This window comes from Pogonomyrmex barbatus, unplaced genomic scaffold, assembly GCF_055798465.1.
Source record: "Pogonomyrmex barbatus isolate J1 unplaced genomic scaffold, ASM5579846v1 scaffold10, whole genome shotgun sequence".
In the NCBI taxonomy this organism is placed as follows: Eukaryota; Metazoa; Arthropoda; class Insecta; order Hymenoptera; family Formicidae; genus Pogonomyrmex; species Pogonomyrmex barbatus.
Window position 1 is genome coordinate 7,091,811 of NW_028297099.1, and position 17,728 is coordinate 7,109,538.

A 17,728-nucleotide genomic window follows, 5' to 3' on the forward strand; every position below is an offset into this window, starting at 1 on the left:
CTCGTAAAGTATTGCACTTGTATTGTTGTAAGCAAAGCAGATTGTAAACGGAATCGGAAGAAGTCGCGGCAGAGAGGGGGAGGGGGCAGGGGGGAGGGGGAGTGATCAAGAAACGTGTGCGAGCTGTGTCGGTAGGGTTGCTGTCGGCGGCGTGAAGCTTATCCCGCTTTTAGCGACGCGAAGAAAGTATCTCGGCGTATATGCGCGTCGGTTCTTTTGTGAATGCGACTGTAGCGACTATAACGGTTCCTGTAAAATTAATGGAGCGCCTGGCGCGTTGTGGGTACGGCTACAGCACGGCGCAGACATGAAGTATTCAAGAAGCGCGATAGACGCGCATTTAGTAAGAGTGGATACGGAGCGATGCTTAAGGGGGCCGCTATATATTTTGCCGGAAGAGTATCCGGGGAGGGGGGGGGGAGGGAGGGAGGGGGGCCGACGTCAGACTTTCCAAAGCGATGTAGGCATCTGGTGCTGCGGTATCGGTTTATCGAAAATTTCTCGGGGGCGCGTCCGCAAACGGCGAAACGCTTCGCTCTGGCACGGGCCGGCGGGGAAGTGTCGTAACTCGGCGCATTTACAGTGATAAAGTGATCGCGATGCCGCACGCACTCCGCCAAATTACCAACACTTTTCTTGGGCGGGACGTTTCCCCTCGCCGCCGGTATCGATATGCGAACATAACGTGCCCATAACTCGGGCGAGAAATCGTGAAATCGAGCTAAACGATATGGAGCTCGCGCCAGACGTTGCGATTTCGTGAGAAGCGCGCGATATTTCGATTCGACATCTGCCGGCACGAAAATAATAATTTACTTATAAAAGAAACCGTTAAATTAAAATATAGCAAGCTAAAATATTAATAAATCCTAATGTCTGAAACGAAAAGTAAAATACGACTTTATATATTAGAAATAGAACTCTCGACTAGAAGCCTCACGTGAGTATTGTGGTAATAAAACAGCATAGGCAGAAAAGATGTAGCGCGCGCGGATATCAAGCGTAGGAAGCCCATAGATTGTACAAGTATATTCTATATATAGCTCGAAAGCTACTTCGTACCTTCTGATCCATAAACATTTTAATGGCCAGTGGTTACATCTGCAGCGCGTATTTATGATGGGCATAAGTACGATATCATTGCGCTCACGTTGCTCGCGCTACGCCGTATTCCTCATTTCAGAACTTCGAAACGAATATCGAAATGTATATCGTACGTTCCCCGACATATTTACGTTCACCTGTTTTACGAACGCTCTCGTGAATTTTGAAATCGCTGCTATCTACCATTTGTTATATGTACACGAAAATGTTACGCAATGCATTAGCAACGTCGCCAGTGTTTACAATCTGATGAGCTTCCACACACGAAAAAGCTTAAACAATAAATTAATAATAATAATAATTAATTATATAATTAATAATTATTCCTCGTGATATTATTCTCGTAGTCGAATATTTAATTACAATATTTAATTACAATTATACAGAATAATCTGACGAAGAAAAATCGTCGAAGAAAAATCGTCCATGATCGGTCAATTTTCTTGCCGCTTAAGTCTTTTTGCGTGCGGGAGTCCTAATAACTCTAGAATGGAGCGTCATTGGTATTTTTTTTCTTCCTTAGAGATTTGCCAGACGCTCGAGGGAAACCTGGGGGAAAAGCACTTTCTCTGAAACATTCACCCGCGAGATGCCGGAAGTCGCGTCGAGGCACGCGTATAGAAACATTCCGCGTTAATCGTAACGGGTATACAAATGCTGCACGGTGCACGGGAATGCAGGAGACATCTCAACACTGCCGAGTAATTACTCTAAATGGTGTAGACGGCGGTATTCCGTACACGTAATGCGTCGCATTTCGAGGGAGAACAAGGTAGTCACATTTTGCCAGCGGAACGTTTATTAAATGAAAGGACGCATGACACAAATAATGTTTGTAATGGGGAAGGTGCTTTAAAGCGATGTAATATATGAGATAATGTTTCACGAGAGTCGAACAAGAGAAAGCTCAAAGCGATTAGCGGTTTAATTGTAATTACGCGAATACGCAGTATTGACCGTAATGCAGGCATATCAAATTCATTTTATTAAATGCCGACATGGCAAATCTAATATTATAATAAATATTAATATCGAGGAAAATTGATACTGACCCATAATAAATTTCGTGTTATTAATGCATCGGACATAATTTTTGTTAAAGTTGTGTAAAAAATATCTTGATTTTTTTGCAGTGACGGTAAAATGTAAAAAGCGCTACGGAAATATTTTCTAAAAAGTAACTATAATGTATTACTCTCCACCCATAAAATATAGTAATTCGTATCTAATTATAACATATGTTAATATATGAAAAATTATATGCTCTCGATATAATTTCGTGTAGATACGCGATAAAAATCTTTACATTTATTCGCGATTTAGTGGAAACGTGATGATTAACGCAAAATAAATGTTCTTTCTACATCGGAAATTAAATTCGTCGAAATTGCATGTTTCAATTTTTGGTGCGAAAAATGTCGACTACGAAAGCCCCATTTGTCTCGTCTTTGAGAAGCTTTCGTACCTTCCTTCTTCGTCATTCCTCCCTTTCCTCTGCAAGCTTCACCGGGACTTGTCGAAAGGCCAATTTTACACGACGCGCAACTCCAATACTTCTATCCGATAATCCTCCAATAATTGGATAAACCACAAAATAACGTAAAGAACCGACTGCTGTGGCTGGACGAATGTTCGCGTCGCAATATCGATATCTCTCTCGCAGCCAAAGGGATCTAATTTAAAACTAATTAAAAATGTATTTTCACAATCTAGAAAAACCATATAATGCAACAATACATATTCTTCACATATATAAAATCCGTCAAGCCAACGCATAAAAATGCTCTCTATTGAGACGCATGCATGTCTCCCTTTCAAAGAGAATAAAATATTCAGTCTGATAATTTTTCTTTGCGTTATTGGAAAATATACAAATGTATCAGAATGACATATCTTTTCCATTTCATATTCGCATCATTGTACGTATACATCTAACGCCGCGTTAGAGCACATATTTCCATTCTCCGAAACTCTAATTTAATCAGAAAGTACAGTAAAACACATTGAAAAATGAGAGAAAGAAAATGAGATATATCATCGCATTAAAGTACACAGAAGACACATACACAAGGTATATACACATACACATCGTACGGCCTAGCGTTTTCACGTAACGTGTAACAGTTAAGAATCCCATAAAGTGTTTTCCGGTTTACGGCTACCTCAAACTCGTTTTACGGCTTTACGATAGAATGCGGCTCTAAAAGCGATCGTCTTGGCCGAAGTGCGTTACGCATCGATATTAATTTTTACAAGCCCATCGTATATATGTCTCTGGGAGACAGCGATACGCGATAAGGAAGAGTGGTAAGAGCGAGGCGAGTTAATAAAGGCGGAGGCATTAAAAGATGTGAGATGTACAACACTATGGCACGATTACAGACGCGAAAGAGGAACACTTTCAGTTTCCGAGGTCTAAAACCCGGAATTAAACTCCAGAATTCTTGATAATTGAAGAAACTTCAATTATCGAAGCGAGGACAAGGCTCGTCGAGGCTAAGGGCTGGTAAGTCACTCGATACAAGAGTCCGCGAGCGAGGAAGCGACGTTACGTCGTCGTTATCCCCCGCCTCCCCCCCCCCCCCTCCATCTCGCCGGGAAAGTTCGAGCTACGCGAACTCTATTTTGTTCTGTTATTAATAAACCGGCAAAGCTGCATCACCGCCGCCGCACCTCCGCGCGCGCCGGTATTGTCCTACCTCCTCGCACAAAGAACTCGTACACTTTCAACTTCGGCCCTTAGCAGAACTGCCATTCGCGAAAGTTAATTCGGTCACGAAGTCGATAAAATGCAATCTGGCGCAAGTAACAAGGATCGAATTCCTTCGGGAGATAACGCGAGCGCAGTAATATAGTTAACTGCGATTTCACGAAGCGATCGAGTTCTCGCCGCGGTGCGCGCGCACACACGCACACATGTCATACGCGATATAAACGATAATAACGTAATAACGATACATCGAGTCGCCAGAGTCGAAAAAAAATTTCTTCCGAATATGGAACTTTGTATTTATCTAACCAAGTTATAAGATAGACACGATGGATAAGTGTGCGCGCGTGTATACGTGTGTGATCGCGCTCTTCATCGTGTTAAAAAAAGTTAGATCCTCCGGTGACTCCTTTCTATTCGTAAGAATCCTCGCAGTGAAAGCAAAGTAAAACAAATGACCGCAACTTTCCGCACGAAGAAGAAAAGGAAATTTCCCGTCGGGAATATATGTCAGCGGGAAACTTCCGGCTGAAACTTTGTTTGACTTGTATCTGAAAGAATCGACGTATCGAATCATATCGCTTAAGTTAAATAACTTTTCCCGGATGAGCTCGCGGGTGTATACACCGTTATGAGTACAAGATGAGATGTTAACTTTCGATGAGGGAACAACACTGCCTGGAGGAACTTTTTCATAATCTCGTCTATTATCACGTTCCACGCGGGGGCAAACAGCCGCGGATGCAATCTATGCTATTCGTTCCGAATACTTCGGAAGAATCGCGCGCAACAAAAGCGACAACTACAACAGCGCCGATATTAATTCAATTTACTCTCGAACCGAGACGATCGGAATCTCTGAGATACTCCGAAAAGATTCTCCCGAGGTACATTTCATAACTCTCCGTCCTCGAGTCGATCGCAAATAGTAAATTTTCCGCAACTAGGTCGAAGCGAAAGAGGGGAGCTAAAGCTGATAAAATTATAAATACCAGATCGCAATCAAATACTTATAACGAATGCGTACGTGTTTTTCGTGTTGCTCCTCTTGGCCTTTGCGCGTCTTGCTCCAGCTATTTCCCATCGTCTAATCTTACGACCCTGACTTATGAATCGTGAATTAACTTTATTAACACACGACAATTTGCATACAAAGCAGTCAGATAGGAATTATGAAAGGCAAATAAATTTCTATTATGAAAGGCAAATAAATTCCTATTTTATAATAACCACCGCACCTTTTCCATCATTAATGCATCTAATTAACGCATCTTGACTTGACTCGATGTTGCGGCAACTTTATGACAAGATCTCGCACTGCCTGGCGAAATGAGTAGCAGCTATACGATTCTTTTTGTTTTTTTAAATATTTAATTTTTATATTTTATTTTTTAAATATTTATCATCGAGAAATTCGAGTTAGGCGTAGATGTGATATACATTACTACAACGCAGAGAGACAGAATGAAATCTGAATCGGCCGGACTCAAACAATTCACTGCCGTTACGCTCGCCACAAACATCCACGATCGATTAGCTTTGTAAGCCACCTCGCTATCAAGTTCGTTTCAAAAGCAGACAGTCGGTTTGAAACGTGGCACGTCGGTTAACGCAGACCGTATTCAAGAACTCTCTTTTTTTTAAATTATTTCGCTAAATGAAATTCAACAGCTCTCATAATGTCAACATTACATAAATGTATAAATTTAATTAAGTTATTGTAACAAACTACATTATTTAAAAAAAAAAAAATAACTAGATACCTGTAATATCCATTTGTACTTTCAAAATATTGTAATATATTAATATTGTAAACATATCGTCTGGAAGACTGATAAAGATTCATGATTATCTACAAAAATAGAAAAGGAATGACACAATTTCGAGGCACACTTCGGTGCACGCCTTCATTATCTAAACTTTGATCAACCAGAATAATACCAAGCCACCTCATTTGCTGTGAATCGACCCGATCTAGCAATTACGGAAATATCAGCGCTTTGACAAGTGAAACTAGAGGGAAAGATACAAATATCGGACCGGGCGTCGGGCGTGTCGAGGTGGCTTCGAGCGGAAAGAAACTAAACAGAGGATAGATAGGTGGATGGGTGGATAGGTAGGTAGATAGGTAGATATATAGGTAGGTAGGTGGGTAGGTGGGTAGGTAGGTAGGTAGGTAGTAGGAAAACTTGCTCTTTCCCCCTTGTAGAGATCCGCGGATGTCGTCTCGCGGGAACTCTCGAGACTTGCTACGGCAGATAAGGCAAGAGGAAAGCACGAATTTCTACGTGCTCGACATACGAGCGCGGTCGACCTCGCGTAACAGAACCGGATTTCAGATTCCCGGGATCCCATTGAACAACACACACCACGGCTATATCAACCGGCGACCCGGGTCGTATGCAAATCGGTAATCGCGCACGTGCAGCACGCACGTAAAACACAACGCAAAAGATCCCTTTCTGCCTGCCAGAAGTACTGGGGGCGCGAGGTACTTTCGCGGCGCAACATTTTGCAAGGGTTAAGCATATTCCTCTTTTATGCGCCGCTCCCGATGAAGCGGTAAAGTGGCATCAATTGGCGTTCTACTCGGATATTTTCAAATCCCGAGTTAAATCGATCGGAAACGATTGGTACCGCGAGGTGTCAGTGAGATGCCGCGAGGCGCTCGCGTTAAGATACGATTTAAATACCGCTTTACACGCCTGATTTATCGAAGATAAAGTAGGGATTTGTGAAACGTGTCAAATCACGAGATGAAGAATTTTTATTAAATGTATGCTAGATAATTAAAAAGGGAGACAGAAAAAAGGGAGGTAGAGACAGAGAGGATTAGACGATTATTTAAAATATACATATCATTGTTAAAATAATTGAAATATAGCTGAAATACATAAACTAGAATAACAAATCTAGAATATAAATCAGATCATCTATCAATAGGAAGACGAAATTTATCAAGAAATCGTTAATAGCAGCAGAGATACTTCTCGTGTCAAGTACACGCTGCGATCCGTATGATTCCTTTACTGACCGTGCTCGTCTAATGACTTCGAGCATTGGCAAAGAACAGAACAGCGACATACCGCTAACAGTCGCGCTTTGATTAGTTTATCTAATTAAGTTTTGAACAAGTTCCACCACTCTGACCTTAATTTCGCCAAGAAGTTCATCAAATACCGAACGCAGAGAACCCGTGGCAAACGACCCCTTTGGAGATCACTGTGGTCAGCGAAACCAGTATTGGCGAACGAACGACGCAAATGTCATCGAGAGAATTCGCTAACTTCGTGTACTTAACAGAGACTCGATACCGCAGATGCGGTTCTCTTCGTGAATGAAAATTAGAGCATGAATATATATCGGCGATCGATTAATTACTTGCATTTCACCGTAATGACATTTTAGAAAATATTGACCTTGTCTGGGTGACCTGGATAAGATATATAAATATATTTTAAAATAAAATAACGTTTACTTTTTCTGCGCAAGCCAATTTGTTGAAATAACATTTAGCCAATTTATCGTGAAAATTAATTTTAGTTATTAATAGATTTAATAAAAAGTTATTATCAAATATTAAAACTATTACCAAAAATATAATTATCCTGAAAACAACCGACACATGTTGTTTGTGGAGGTATAATTACGTCAGTGGATGATTAATTTTTTACGATTTACGAAACGCGAAAACGCGCGTACCGAGATACCATAGGCGCAATATGCTTAGAGAATATATCGTCATCAATGGAATATTCCTAATTCGGAATCCAAGCTTATTTTTATAAAAGCTTATACTTTTCATCTGTCATTTTATGAACACGGGAAAATGGCCGACTTTATGCCGAGATTTCCGCTAAATAAGTGTCGGTCCACAATAAGTATTTAATCTTTAAGTCGTAAGAAATTGACCAATCATAGTCGATTATTCTTTTCATATTCGATTATAATTGGTCAATTTCTTACTTCTTAAAGCTTAAATCACCTATTGTGGACCGACACTAATGGGTATATATAAAGAATAAAAGAGAAAAGTCGAGTTAGACGAGCACGGGAAGGAGCGTCCGTGCGGCAACGCGGAATATACTGGGCATTTGATTTTCATCTAGCCAAGCCGAAACAAGCCCGGGGTTGAATACGCCTTTCAAAAATAGAGAATAAAAAAGGGTAGCCGAGGGAACACGAGCGCGCACAGGGAAACAGGGAGAGTGCACGATGGGCTCGAAACGAGAAACAGGCGAACTAGGAAACGCGAGTGCAGCAGTTACGGATTAAGCGCAACTAAACATCCCTTAAACAACTCGGTCATAAATTCGCCGGGAAGATTAAGACGCCCTGTGCCGCCCCCGGCACGGCCCCCCCCCCCCCTCCCTTCGGCGTATGCCCTCGAGGATCTCCGAGACGTTTCTAGGAATACGAGAGGAAGGAGAGGCTTGCGGTTTCTCGCAGCTTTCATCCTCCGCCATTTCTACTCTCTCTCTCTCCCACTTTACTCTTTCCCTCCCCCCCCCCGCGGCCCTGTATACGTTCAACGTATACGCATATTCTTCTCTCCGCTCTGCCGCCATTATCCTCTTCGTCCGCCTCCGCCAAACTTCCCGACACCTGGTGAACGGAGCTTTGACTAACTACGTCTGATTATTGCGGCTAGAAGAGATAAATTCACTTAATTTCATCCTCCAGGCCTAGCGCAGCTTCCCCCTGCGAATAGCGGGGAGAGACGCTGTCGGTCCCCGCCGCTGTCGAGAACTCGAGGAAATAGCCGCGTTTAGGGAAACAGCGGGAGACATCCAGATTCATCTCCGTAAAGGCTCCAAAGTTTCGTGCTCGAGTTACGGCAGCTCGACTCGCTCGCCGCTCACGTCCGCGTTTGTTAATAACCCCTCGGTGTATCGAATGAAAGCGGGCGATCGATAAAGGGAAACATCACGGATACCGTCGCCGCGTCGTCGAAACCGGGGGGAGGGGAGGGGGGGCGCGGAGATCGTCGCGTATATTATAACGATGTTTGCGCGAGAGACATATGCAACGGCGGCGCGACGTGGCGCAAAGTATCCGAGATATCGACGGTGATCGATACACGAAGCCGGGGGGGGGGGGCACGAACTCGAACTCGTCTCTTTGCCCTGTATTTAACTTCGCGTAAGCTACTTAGATCTGTACGCGCGCGTACGTATGCGCTATCTATCTTCCGACTTATTGTCCACGAACGGCGGAACGAATCGCGAACTCGCTCGGAATCGACGCTCAATTAATTTCCCTTATCCCGCGCGCCTCCTCCATCGTTTTACCTCGGTATAAATAGAATTCTTGGTGAATTCAATAAAGGAGAGATCGCGACCGCCGATAGCCAACGGCGGGGCGAGTCGCCACGGCCCTCCCCCCCCCCTCTCTCTCTCTCTCTCTCTCTCTCTCTCTCTCTCTCTCTCTTTTTCTCTCTTTTACCCCATTCGCCCCATTCGGTGTATCGATTTTCCTTCAAAACGTATTAAAGGTATTCCCGAATATACTTTCCGTGTCGATGAGTAGCCATCCGAGGTGATGGGCCGTTAAAAGCTGTTCTCGGTCAAGTGTGGTAAAGTGCTTGCACGGATCGATGGAAACGAACTCGCGCGACGTTAAATGAATGCCGCCAGTGTCTCGTAGAAAATCTTGGAGGAAATTCTCCTCTCAAAAATTCATCATCTTCTTCCGTACCGTACGTACGCTGCTTTCCAAAGCAAACATAGCGAGTTAAACGTTACCCTAGACATAATATTGACACGGAAGCATCTACGGCACCAGCAGCAGTTGCTGCATTTAGTCTTTTAAAATAAATAGATATCCGCCCGCTTATTTTACAAAATATATCTATAATCATTGTAACATCATTATCATTATAATATTAGCGATACATAGAAAATTGTTTACAAAGGTGAGAGAATCTCGTTTTTTTTTTCTCTTCGCCCAACCGAAATAGATTTGCTTCTCAGGCGAACACGAAATCCTCCATCCCGATCGAGATATTCGTCGTTTCTCCGTCTATCCGAAGTCAATGTTATTGCTCATCGGATAAATTGAAAAATAATTCCAGCTCGTTTCTCAATAACAATGTCTATCCAGGTCACTTGAAATTACGTTACATATCGATGGTACCGACCAGAAAAGATGAGTGAAACAATAATCAAGAATGGATCATAAAAAAGAATTGGGAAAAGCATCAAGTGCCATATAGCAACGTGCTGAATTCCATCAGCAGTTATTAAGGAAACAGGCTTTATTTTCAATCAATTCCTGGTACCAGATTATCATCAATTCTAATTTATCAATAAAAAGCTACAAATAGAGGATTTAGAAGGAAATAGTATACTAAATATCACATTATTGTCTCTTCTCTTTCAATAGTTCCCTTGGAAAATGTCTTCGCGGCTTAGCATATTATTATCCCAAGCTGCTCAGATATACTAAAACATTTTCCGTGATCTTCTTACTAAGTCTCGGTGGATCAAAGAATAACTCTGCGAAAAGGGAGGAAAGGAACGGCCCGTCGTTCGCTTCGGAAAATATGTCTTCGAAGTAATGGGGTGACCCGGGGCGAACTATAGCCATTTCGATGTTAGCCTTGTAGGCATCCCTTGAACTTGCGAGCTCGTTTCGCCGGTTTGCACGGCGCTCGAATCGTTAATGGCTTCGTACAGAAATTTTGCCGTAACTGCGTACGTTTCAGTTTACACGCTGTAGAAACGCTGTTAACATCGTTTTGAATAGACGCGAGTGTAACGAGCTACCGTGTATACGCATTGATTAATCGATGCGGCAACAACCCGATTTATTAGAGCGCTAACGAAGCTTAAATCGTGACCTGAGTATCAACCAGGCTAAAGTTTAAAGAGCCGAGTATCTATATAGCATTATCCATTTTTATACTTGTCGGCGTAAAAATAGCCCGTTCTTTCAAACGCGGCTCGCGAGTTATCAAAACAAAGGATATGAGAATAACGAATTGGCAATTGGTTGGAAGTTTAGTTTTTCTTTAAACAGAATTAAAGCGTCCCCTTTTTGCGAGCAGACGTTCAAGTTATAAGCTATTACGCGACGCTATTAAAATTTGTCCATGATGTCCGCGCCACTCTATCTATATACTTCACCTAGTTTTAAAGGAAAACTTTGGTCTTAATTTTCGTGCGCGTATATCACCAGCCGAAAGACACTTAAAAGTAAGTTTCATAAACTCATCGTCAAGTATATCAGCGTATCGCTACCGTCGACTACGGGCGGATATTCTGAATTGCAGCGCAAGTGAATACTCGTCTTCTCATCCTACGCGTCATCATGCGTGCAGAAATTTTATTGCGAAATCCCGACCCTTTTCGTGCGCTTTCTCCTTTTCTCTCTTTTTTCCCCCTCTCCCTCCTCCTCCCTCCTTCTCTCCCTCCTCTCATGAGCGCGAACTTACTCTCATTATCGATTCCACCGTTCCGCTCGAGCAACGTGATAGGAAAACGACAATGCGTGTTATCGGCGTGACGCACTACTATTCGAACACTATTTCTCCATTTCTATCGCCGATACGTCTTCCAATACACGGGGATGATTCAATGCCCACCCCTGTTAAGGGTGAGAGGGACAAATTCGGTCAGGTCAACGAAGAATCGTGCCATTGCGAGGCAAAAGATTGGCGGCACGATTTCCCCCTTGTTGTATTTCAGGAAATTCGACGAGAAAAGAACCACGAGCTCTCCCGTTTATACCGGGGAGAAAAAGAACGGTGGGTTTCTCGAATCCAAATGTAAAGCAAATTTAGAAATAGCGAGGTAACCCACGATACGTATCGCAATCACATCTATTGCAAAGGTATTATCTAATAATTTGTGCTGTGAATCGTATTTTTAACCGCATACCTCCAAATCCGCTCGTTTTTATATATCTGTATTTTACAATCCTTTTTTAAAGATGAGAAAACTCAGCGTCACTAATAACATAATAATTTCAGCGTAAAAATTTTCTTCCCACATTTTATGATTATGTAGCAATTGAATCGATGCAAGACGAGAGTTGTTATAAAAATGAGAGAATTAATTTATTTTTTCCTGAACACAATATCCTATAAATTTTGAAAATACATTTATACATAGAAAAAAAATTGGTTTTAAATCAAGACAAATATTCTCTATGTGTAAGCAAGAATATTATGTATCTTATGTATAAAAATTTTAATCTTGATTTAATTGAATTTATATTGATACAAGTATTACTTTTGCTCAACTCAAGATTAAAAATCTTCTAAATAAAGATTAATATTCTTGCTTATATGTGAGAATATCTATACTCGCATCAATGCAAATTCAATCAAATCGAGACACTACAATTCTTTGGAGAGATTATAATAATCTAATTTTCTATAATATTTCTACATGAAAATCTACAGTCTTGAGTTAAATCTAATTTTTTTCTGCGTAATGATCAAAAATATTCAGATGTCATTTTCGTGCAAAAGACAATTTTTGTGTGTTTGGAGCAGTGAACGATAAGCCATTTCAGAAGCCTCGTCTTACTGCTAAAAAGTTCCCGTTGTGACACGTATCCTCCCCGCAATGACGGATTCAATTACTTTTCCCCTGTTATTTCATCATCCCTTTCCGCGAGACAAATCTCTTTTACACGGAAACAAGAGAAGAGTAACAGCTTACTGACGTCAAAATAAGGCCGGCGACATGAATTCTTCCTCTAGAAAGTGGCGTTTACGGTTAACGCCGAGATACCCCAACGGACGAAGAGGCACGACACGTAGTTAAGTAAGTAAGGTAAAAGAGGCGGCTCTCTCGCTTCGAACCAGTACCCAACTTATGTCAATATTTCTTCGCTCGACGTTTATAATAACCGTCCGGCAACCATCCCCCTTCCCCTCCCCCCCCTGTCTCTTTATTTTTCTCTCTCTCTCTCTCTCTCTCAAGCACTAGGCGAAGGCGCCAGTTTACGTAACTACACCGGCAACTACACTTTTATGCTCGAACGCACTGCAACGTTAACATCGTCGATAGCCCGGCGAGCCGCTAGTCGAAAGTGGTCTGTGTAAGTGAGACGAAGTTTAAACGACAAACGAGGTTCATTATACCCGGGAAAAACAAGGCCCAATGTATATACTCACGGTCGAAGAAAAATATAACGACATCGATCGCGCGTAACAACGTATATCTCTAGCACTCTAGACACGCCATGCGGCTTTGTGTATCGACGGATGTATGTGTACTTTAAAGTAAATGCGCGACACACACACATATATATATATATATATATATATATATATATATATGTATAAATGTGTGACGACGACGATGTATCAGGCTGCACGGCGAGCGTTCGATATCACGAGCGTACTACAGCTCCCAATTTCATCGACGCGATGGAAACTGAAGTGTATATTCCCTAATCGCGACAGATACAAAGACGCACATGCCGGTCGGAAGTGATTAATTAATTTAATCACGCCAAAGCACCGCGAAACATTGATCAAAGAGAATTATGCAAAATATAGCCAAGATAGTATGTCACACGCGTAATCCGCTTCGGCGCTTGCGTACTCGCGTAATGCCGCTGCTATACAAGGAAATCAAATTACGCGAGCAACGTTACGTTAGATTAGTTTTATGCCACATTTGTCGCGTCCAAAGGGACGCGCGAACTCTACTCCGACACATTTTTCACATCTTATATTTTCTCGTATAAATCGTGCCGAGAAACGCGTGAAATATCATCTGTTAATGACGATATTTCATCCCTCAGTCATTAGTGTCCCGAAATTAGAGTAGAAAGATCTCGTGATCCGAAGCCACGAGAGAGAGAGAGAGAGAGAGAGAGAGAGAGAGACAAAGAGAGAGAGATGAGGACAGGCGACATAGATAGGTATCGGTTGGATCTATACATCTTTATCTCGGCCGATTGCATTGTTAGCATGAAGCGTATTGTTTGAACGTCATATCGGCGCGAGGCCTCGGGCAACCAATCAGCGTTTGCGGTAGCCGTGCCTTATCAAAGATTTCCGCCACCTAGCCGCAGGGCTTAAATCAACCTATCCTCCCCCCCCCTCCGACGATCCTTTCTCCAGTTTGCGAAACTCTGTCGCGAGGAGAGTAGCGAACTACTACTGGCAATAAGAGATCAACCCTAATTGCCAGACTTCGGGCAAGAAACTCATAATGAGCGGGCGAGGTATCGTTGCCCGCAATCTTCGGGCACCTATATCGGAAACGATCGATCCGACACACATCTGAGCGAAACGCGGGAAAAATTAGGCAATTCGCGATAACGCGCATAATTATCACTGCACATTCAGAGACTCTCCGCGTGGACTCGCAACAATTTATAACAATTTAATTATCCACGCGCAATACACACGCGCGCGTGCGCGTGTGACATTAATTAATATTCATCAATAATGGAATAATAGACAACAAGTTTGTTACGATATAACTGTGTGGTACTCATCAAGCTATAATAAGCAACAGTAATTATTTGTTAATTGGATGACGCCGTTTTAATAACCATTTCGCGGTACGGAAACGCGCGACAAGTCAGTGACAGGTCGGTGCGGTACGAAAATTCTTGGAGCATTCGTAAATGAAAGATATCATCCGGACCATCGTTAGAAAAGTATAGGAAGAATGTGAATGAATAGCACAGGTTATATCTACAGAATTATATCTACACGATGATATCCTCACCGCGTACGTAAGCACTTCGTCATGGTTACAACTTTAGGATTTACTTTCAGATAAAAGCCGGAGAAAGCAATATTTATGCATATATATAAGTACTAATCATATATATATATATATATATATATATATATATATATATAAATGTCACTGCTATATTGCTTTTTCGTACTAAAGAAAGATCATCGGAAGATAGAGGAGTTAGCTGGAGATTCGTTCAAAAAGCCGGAATCTCTGACCAAAAACTAGAGAAGTGGCAACTGTAATCGTTGCCAGTCGCATTCGCGTTTATATATCCACTTTATGGATAACCCCGAAAGTAACTCGGCGACTTTAATGTAAATCTCGCACGCGGTCGTCTTTAATGTCATATCCGGCGCGGTCGCTTCGTCAACGAACGTTCGGTAAATTCTGGTGACGTAATTACGGGTCTCCGCTCGCTCATGGGCTTACCTGTCTTATGGAATAGCTCGTAACGGCCGATCGGAGCCCATATCGCTCTCGACCATCGAAAATATACGTATAGAAACACGTACGTAACGAGTCATGCTAGCGAGACGTGCTGCTACAGCTGTCGAACATCCGCCGGTGTACGGAACTACCCTCCAAATGACGTATGTGTTTGCGTGTGTATACGTACGCGTTTCTATGTGCCGCTCGTCGGATGCTCGCTCAGGAGGACAAGTACCGAAGGGATGGAAGTAGCGAAGATGAGTTTGAGTTTGGTCCGCGCATCTCGTTAACTTTTCGCCCCGTGTCGCTGCATTGTTTGCACGGAAAAGGGATGTTTATTGCCCGCAGCTCGAAATGAGAACAGAAATCGTATCGTATCTGTACGCGTTGTTTACGCGAGTGTAAGAAAGAGACACAACTCTTTCTCTCTCTCTGTACACTCTACGCTGGTCGCTGCATCCATCGTTTTAATGATCTCGATCTAACGAGCGTGTCTAAGCCGCGTGAGAATCTTGAGAAAGGAAACGTACGGAGCGGATTCTAGAATGAAATCGGATTCATTAAAAGATTGAAACGACAGCGTAGGTTAATGCCACACAAACGTACGCATTTCACTTGTTTCGCAAGTTTCAATATATAAATCTATCATTTATCTTTAAAAAAAAAAAAAAAAAAAAAAAAAAAAAAAAAAAAAAAAAAAAAAAAAAAAAAAAAAAAAAGACTATATTAAATCGATACTTGAAAATATCGAAGTTTACTGTTGTCGTTTTTCCGCAATGCTGATTGAGTCTCTCACTTCGCGTATTTCGTGAGCGGCTGTCATCACGGAGATCGTTTTTGTGTACGTTGTGTGTATCAAAAAATTAATATATAATTATGTAATAATAAGTGTTATATTAATTTCTACTTTTTCTGTTTAAAAATATAAATAACAGATGCACGTCGCGTCTGTAGCATTTAATTTCTTCATTGCACTTCACACTTCATTGCGGAAATCATATATTTTGACAATTTTTATATCATACATATTGTACATGTTATTACAAATAAGAAAATTATACGTGTGAAAATATTTTATATCGTATTTGCTTTGAATTATTATATGATTTAATATTGAAGATTGTGTAAATAATTTTCTTAATATTATACGATAATGGTTCATAATACGAAGTAGACATGTACATAGTTTGCGACATAAATTGATAGATAAATTTATCTAAACTTTATATTTAATTGAAAAATATAGTACAAGAAAAGAAACAGCGCGCGCGCAGTGGATATTTAATTTGTGGTAGATTTATAAATAAAATTCTATATATATATATATATATATATATATATATATACATATATATAGAATGTTGATGAAAGATTGAATTAATTTGTTGTAAACTCACAGGAGTCGATACTTTCATGAATAAATAAGCGTCCTTATTTATAAACGCCTCCCTCGTCCTTTAGCGATGTTTCAAGAATGATTCTTCTATTAAAGATGGTATCTTTCGACTTTCGAAATTGGAAGCGAATAATGAAACTTCCTTTCCCAGTAGGTCGGCCATTGAAAACGGATCGGGCTTCTACATTTTCGTATTTTCGCTCTCGTTCAAACGGGAGAGCCGTACAGTCGCGGATCAGCGAGCAATCATACTTGAATAGGCGCCACCACGCACACGAGGAGTCGTATCCGCGTGCGTATCCGCGCGTACAAACGCGGATACACGTTGATTCGAAATCATTGTGCCCCGACGACAATCGAAGCCCGACGAGCCTCGAATTTTGTATGCCATCACACGAATTTCCTCTTGAAACGGATGATTCGCGTTGTGCGGGGATGGATCAGGAGAGGGGGGGGGGGCGTCCCGATCCGTTTCTTCTCGCGGAACAATAAAAATATCATTCCACGTGGACCCGATAAACAAGCCCAGCAGTGTCGCAACAATCGATGGAGAGACACGTTTTGAGGCTTCCGCGCGGATAAGCAAATTTAATTTTTGAATTTCACGTATTTCGCCAATTTTTCTTGCATCGAAACGTACGACCGGTAAAACTTTACCGAGTTGAACGAAATATATACAGCGCTTCGAATATATACAGCGAGTTGAATGAAAAAACGCCAAAAACGTTCGTCACGCTGTTTGGAGATAAGTGATCCTCCAAAAAGTGCGCATATATGATAAAATGTTGATGATATTAATAAATTAAATAAGTCCGACCCAGAAACGTTTCTGGATATCTGTCCTACTTGTAGCACAGATACAGAAGGAGGAATTGGATTAAACAAGATTATCGCGAGCTCCAAGTCGATATAAATAATTCTAAATTATTATATATATATATATATATATATATATATATATATATATATATATGGATGTATGCTACATCTCGACTACTTTCGATATTCCCGATGTATCGAGATAAAGATTGCATTTTTCGGAAAATCGGAGACATACTTTGGCTGCTTATATGTTTGCTTGTTTGACCGCTTAATTCCCATCCCGATTCATTTGCGCATATTTTTAATATTGTTTTTTTTTCGCAATATTTATTGAATATTCTTACAACGCATTCAAAAATATCACAGTATACATATTTCATTTAGACACTATTACATTCATAATACAAACAACGCGCTACGCGAATCCATCAAACGCGCCATCGCCATAATTCAACCGTGTGTTTCGACCATATCTCTGAGTTATTTCATGTTTCGTGCGGCTCGTAATAAAAAAATACAAAAGAGGGCAAAAACCAAAAGCAAATGGAT

The 17,728-nt window shown here is 41.4% G+C and overlaps 1 protein-coding gene across 3 annotated transcripts in view; it reads right to left on the minus strand.

The window, feature by feature from the left end:
• The window catches only part of LOC105429716 (neurotrimin), a 329,452-nt gene that overhangs the window by 270,841 nt on the left and 40,883 nt on the right, over positions 1–17,728 (minus strand). The gene's annotated exons all lie outside the window — the stretch shown is intronic.